Source organism: Rana temporaria, chromosome 4 (assembly GCF_905171775.1).
Source record: "Rana temporaria chromosome 4, aRanTem1.1, whole genome shotgun sequence".
Classification (NCBI taxonomy): Eukaryota; Metazoa; Chordata; class Amphibia; order Anura; family Ranidae; genus Rana; species Rana temporaria.
The window spans coordinates 439,003,931-439,010,597 of record NC_053492.1 but is presented as its reverse complement, the minus strand read 5'-3'; positions in this window follow the sequence as shown (position 1 = coordinate 439,010,597).

Below are 6,667 nucleotides of genomic sequence, written 5' to 3'. Positions count from 1 at the left end.
ATCCCCCGCATGCGTCGTAACGGCAACGGCGCGACACGTCATCGCCAGAGGATTTCGGCGCGGATCTTCAATGCGATGGTGTGTGTACACTCCATCGCATGAAAATCCGCACAAATCCCTCGAGAGGATTTATCCGCGGAAACGGTCCGCTGGACCGTATATTCGCGGATAAAATTCTCTCGTGTGTATGGGGCCTCCTAACAAGTTGCCTGCAATAGGAGGAGGCAGAGCAAATAGTATGTCTGAACAGGTCAGAAAGTAAATTACTTGTTGTTAAGGTTAACAGGCCTATGGATCCTTTGCAATTTGTCTGTACATCATGTATATAGTCCTGATGTGTCATTTAGTGAACTTCTAAAGTCTGAAACTCAGTGTACTTTATTTCACATTTTTTATTGTTTCCCATCACTAAACGGGGGGGGGGGGGGCTTCTGATTGTCAGTCTGGCAGGACTGCGATGTCTATGTAGTTGAAGACCAAATGGTAATTTTACTTAGAAATAAGGAGCCGACAGCTATTAACTTAAAAGAAATAAAAGAAACTTAAAGCAGAAACCCTCCCTAAAAGGGCAATCCTACTCCCCACCTCTAAGGCGCGTACAGACGGTCGTTTTTTGCGATGAAAAAAAAAAACGACGTTTGATGTGATGAAAAAAACGACGTTTTTTGAAACTTCATTTTCAAAAACGACGTAGCATACAGACCATCGTTTTTTGAAAAACCTCTAGCAATGCCGCGCTGACGTCCATCACGTACGACGGGACTATAAAGGGTAATTTGCATGCAGAAGACGCCCCTCTTTTGCTGATATAGTGTTTGCTGCGTGTTAGTAAAAGTTTGGTGAGAGACGATTCGTGTTTTCAGTGTATTGTGCTTAAAATTTCGTTTTCTGTCGGTACAGTTTGTGTATTTGTAGTCGGATCTGTGATACAGTGCTTGTATTTAGGACGTATTTGTTTTGCAAGTGCGTTCTTGTGTGCACGTTGCTGTTTTGCAGGTCGTTCTTCAGAGGGCCTTTCTGTACTTCAGGCAGAATTTTTAGTCCGATCTGATTTGACGACCGTTTTCTAGCCATGTTGCGGGTACGTTCTCGTCGCCGAGATCGTGCTGTGCATGTTGTTATGATGTGTGCTGCATCCCGGCTCCGGTCCTTGAGGAGGAGGAGAGAAGGACTTTGTGGGCCAAGAGAACTGGTTTCTTTTGCAGGGACCAGTTCTCTCATATGCCTCTGCTGCGGGGAGATCAAGAAAATAACCCTGATGATTTCAGGAATTTTCTTCGGATGTCTGACCCCGTAATTCCAGCCAGCTTTTGGCTTCGGTGTCGCCATATATCACCAGGCAGGACACCAATATGCGGGAAGCCATAACTGCTGAGCCAGCGCTAGTTGCTCACGTTGCGATACCTTGCAACAGGGAGAAGTCTGACAGCGGACTTGACGTTCTCGACGGGCATCTCCCCCCAGTCCTCTGGGTCGTCATAATCCCCGGAGACGTGTCTCTGCCCATAACTCCAGGTTTTGCAGGCGCGACTATATTTAATGGTAAGTTCAGTCTCTTTAAATGCAATAGACTTATGTTTCTTCTATTTGTTTTTTAAACAGTCCCTAATTACACCTTTTTTTAATAATATGCCTGGTGTCATGTTACCCTTTCGTGCTCCATGCATGTATTATTGTATTTTTATTTGGGCTCCTCACACATCCTCGCATTTTTTATCTAGCCCCACAGTGTCCATTTGGGTATTTTGTATAGTGGCCAAACCCACCTCGCTTAGTCCCTCTATCCCCCTTGATTTTTTTCATCCATTGTAGTGCACGACCAACCCCCCCCCCCCCCCCCCCCCCCCCCCCCCCCAATGTTATTTTTTGTAACTGTCTATTTGTATTAATTTGATGTTAAACCATCATTTTTTGGAGGTCACAAACTGATCTTGGGGGGGGCCCCCATCACACTCTTTATGTTTAATTTTTCTTACCCGAGAGGGGTGTGATTAATCTGCTTAGTGATCCCTTAATATTGTTGTTTTTACAATAATACCTGAACTAATATTTTTTATTTTTAGGATCCAATAATCTTTGCTGATATTCTGTTAGTAATGTACTATCTTAAAAAAAATTTCTGCTTTATTTACAGTTCCCCACAACACACAGGAATGGCAGACTGTGGCAGCGGACTTCTCTCAGCGATGGAATTTTCCAAACTGTGGAGGAGCTATTGATGGCAAGCACCGTCCGCATCGTGCCACCACCCCATTCTGGATCCCATTATTTCAACTACAAAGGGTTCCACAGTGTCGTACTGATGGCGGTGGTGTCTGCCAATTATGACTTTCTCTATGTTGATGTGGGGAAAAATGGGCGGATGTCAGACGGCGGGGTCTTTTGCCGAGACCGAGTTTGCCCAACGGCTTCAGGCGGAGGACCTTGCATTGCCACGTGCGGAGGATAATGAAGAGGGGCTGCCCTTCGTTTTTATTGGTGATGAGGCATTTGCCTTGGGTCCCCACCCTCATGAGGCCATTTCCCCAACGTGCCCTCACCCATGAGAGGAGGGTCTTTAATTATAGGCTGGCCAAGAGCCAGAAGAGTGGTTGAAAATGCGTTTTGGCATTATGGTCAGTCGATTTCGCTTGTTTTTAACCGCCCATAAACATGGCAGAATATAAGTGGAACAATATTATTTTATGTTGTTGTATATTACATAACTTTCTACGAAGACATTCTTCAAATTATTTGACATTATTGCCTGATGAGGAGTTGATGTCCCAGAGGCGGCCCATGAGGCAGGCCATCCAGGCTTGGCCCCCCGAAACGCACGTGCAGTGCGCCAGGCATATGTTGACTATTTTATGGGTAGGGGGCCATTCCAATGCCTGATCTTTGGTGACATGAACATAATAAATATTTTATGCAAGAAACATTGTATTTTTTGTTCTTATTGTTTTGATGTTTGTGTATTTTCTTTGTCTCCTAGGTTATCATAGTTGCATGTGTTTTGGATGGACTAAAATATCCTTCCTCGTTCTATGTTCCCAGCCTAAATTTCACTTTTTTTTAGGTTTAATGTCATCATTGATCTAAAATAACAAGCCACAAATATATTGATCTGCATAATTTTTATTTTACATATTTTGTGAAACCAATTTTTCAGTCTCACATGTGGTTTTTTTGGTGGTCGAACAAGTAAATCACATATTTTTTTTTTTTTAGTTTTTTTTTATTTAACAATCAACATATAAAATCATATTTTTTCATTTTTTTGTAATTTTTTTGATCAATCAACATATAAAATCTTATTTTTTCATTTTTTTGTATTTTTTTTGATCAGTAAACATATAAAATCTTATTTTTTCATTTTTTTGTATTTTTTTGATCAGTAAACATATAAAATCTTATTTTTTCATTTTTTTTGTATTTTTTTGATCAGTAAACATATAAAATCTTATTTTTTCATTTTTTTGTATTTTTTGATCAGTAACATATAAAATCTTATTTTTTCATTTTTTTGTATTTTTTTGATCAGTAAACATATAAAATCATCTTTTTTCATTTTTTTGTATTTTTTTGATCAATCAACATATAAAATCTTATTTTTTCATTTTTTTGTATTTTTTTGATCAGTAAACATATAAAATTTTTTTTTTTTTTTTTTTTTTTTTTTTAAATTCAAGAATGAGATGAAATCATTTTTTAATTTTTTTTTTGGTTTTTTTCACACCCTACCCAAAACATCCAGTAAATTTTTCAACTGGACCTCAACACTTTTTGCATTTTTTATTATTTTCCGGGCTGCTATCTGTAGGTCTTCATTCTTTTCCCGGCAGGACCAAATTTCGGCAATGAGGAGCTGGGCAGTGTCCCTGTCAATTGAGGAGCCAGCACGAGTTGCTCCTGAAATGTGCAAGCAAACCATGTATTACAAATATGTTTCTCCTACATCTACATTACCTGGGTATCTTTTGAATATGATACTTTACCAGATGTGGTGGCAGCTTCACATTCATCAAGATCCCTCGGGGGTGTGGCTTGTGAACTTGCGTCCTGCCTTGATGCTTCCTTTCGCCCTACGAGATTGAAGAAAGGGAAAACACAATGGAAAAAATTTTAGATGAAACTTTAGCTCACAATTTTCAAACAAATAAATCCCTATGTGTACTAAATCCTCTGCTGAGTATACTGTCCTTTTTGTGCATATTTTATATCGAAATTATTAAGATCTAATTAGGTAAACAATGTACATAAATGTTTACAAATTGATGTCACATTAAACCCAATAAATTTTTTGAAACTGGAATATTTGGGAACACAGGAAATGGTCGTATGAGTCGTCGTTCGTTATAACATAAATCAGACAAATACGTTTTTATTTGTGGCTGATACAGTGATTGCACTACAATTTGTCCATGTGAAATAGGCATGTTGCAAATTATCGGGAATCTCGTCGTTTTATATTAGTTAAATTAACGAATGAACGACAACACATACGACAATTTTTAGTGCCCACACAAATACATTTCAACCTGAATGGAAAAGCACATGGCACAAAGAACAAACACCTAAAATTAGGGAACATAAAATTCACTTACTTTTTGCTCGAATCAATCTTTTTATTGCCCGAAGTTGCTCTGGCTCTCTTTTTTTCAGGTCTGACCACCTCTTCTTATTTGTTCTTTTGACCTGCGTTCACCAAATTTCTGCCGGAGCCTTCTGATTACTTTATCAGTAATGTCCGCCTTAAACCTTATTGGGGTGCAGGTAAGGCCCGTGCTTCCCATCATAATCTTCATTAGTGAAGATGGTGACCATCTCTACCATCTCCTGAATGCCATGTTTTTGGCCTTGTACCTCCGCCTGGATCTTCCTGTTGCCTGGGCCTGGCCTACCTCATGTCTTGAGCTGACATTTTTTGCTGCTTGTCTTCCAACACCATAAATCACACCCACAAAAAAAGAACGAGAAAGGGGGCGTGTAAAGACGAGACGGAACGTCAGGGCGGGGTTATCGTGCGTTGCGTCACACGTGCGCAGTGTTTAAAGGGATCGACGTCATTGAAAGCGACGTAAACAGTCTGAAGAAAAAGGCGGAAGTAAACGATCGTGAAATACGACGGTACGTAACTCTATTTTTGACATTTCTATTACTGAAGAGTGGATCAGTTTGTGGGCTAGATGATATGGTGTAAAACAGGGAAATGCAATTCTCGGACCTCCAGCTGGTGCGGAACTACAAGTCCCATGATGCATAGTGAAACTCTGACAGCCACAAGCATGACACCCCAGAGGCAGAGGCATGATGGGACTTGTAGTTTTGCAACAGCTGTAGGTCCACTAATTGCAGATCCTGGGGTAAAAGCTTGTTGTAGTAGTAGTGGCTTTACTGACACTTGTTTTTTATTAATTTTTACATACAGAAATTATGGACCCCTTCAAGGAGCCAGAATTTTTCACGGAGTTTATACAACGCTGGAAAGAACTTCCTGTGCTCTGGCAAACAAAAAGCAAAAAAACAAAAACAAAGATGCCAGGAAGCAAGCACGGAGACCCTGCTTGCATTTGTTAGCCCAAGGCTCCACACGCAACTACTGACACGGTCAAAAACAAATTAATTCGATTAGGGGCACCTACAGGACCCCAACGGTCACAAGTCCTGGCCTCTATGAGATCTGGAGCTGCAGCTGACAGCATCTACAAACCCAACCTGTGGTACTATGGTCAGATGCAGTTCATTGATGACCAGCTCGAAACACGGGCATCCGTGTCTACCCCTTCCCCCAAGGAATCAGTCAGTCTTCCGGCAGCCAAGTGCAGGCTACATCTGATGAAGATCTAGACTTCATGGAGGACAAGATTGTGACCCATCGAGCCAGGTATTGCATTTTAATACTAATTAATGAAATGCAAAGTATAATAATGATTAGAAATGTAGGTTACAAGTGGTTTGTAAAATTTAGCTGAGTTGTCAAAACATTGGTTAAATAGCAATAGCCAATACGGCCCAAAACAGAATGGGGACAAGATACATAAATGCAGAGGTCATAATGATTGTGGGTAATTTTATGTTACGCCATTAGGGGGGTAAACGCTAGACACCTGGAAGGGGTCACCAGATATCTAACAAACTTTGTGTTCATTAACATTTTTTCTACTTTTTTTTAACTAAACAGACATTCCTAGCTTTGAGAAACGCACCCTACTTAGCAGGTTCAGTCAGCATCAAACCCCCCCCCCCCCACACAACTCCAGGGGGCAAATATCTGAAGCTGGGTAAGGGGCAACATAATTAGGGATGGCGGGCCTCATTTAAATCTATTTCCGCATTCACTTCGCATATGTCATGATTTGTAAAATGTGTGTGATTATGAAGCCAAAAAATTAAATAAGATCCTTTTTTTTGTAGACACACACAGAGCAAAGCCAGGAGGAGGCAGGCCCCACAGGGAGCCAGGGTGAGGCAGAGGCCACTCGGAGCCAGGAGGTGGCAGGCCCAACAAGGAGACAGGGTGAGGCAGAGGCCACTCGGAGCCAGGAGGTGGCAGGCCCCAGTGGGATACAGGAGTCACGCAGGCGGGATTGCATCTCCCAGATCCCTCCTTTTCGCGCTCCAGGAAAAAGAACAAGGAGACTGATGCAAATGGAGGAGGAGACCCAGGCCATTCTCCGTCAAGCAG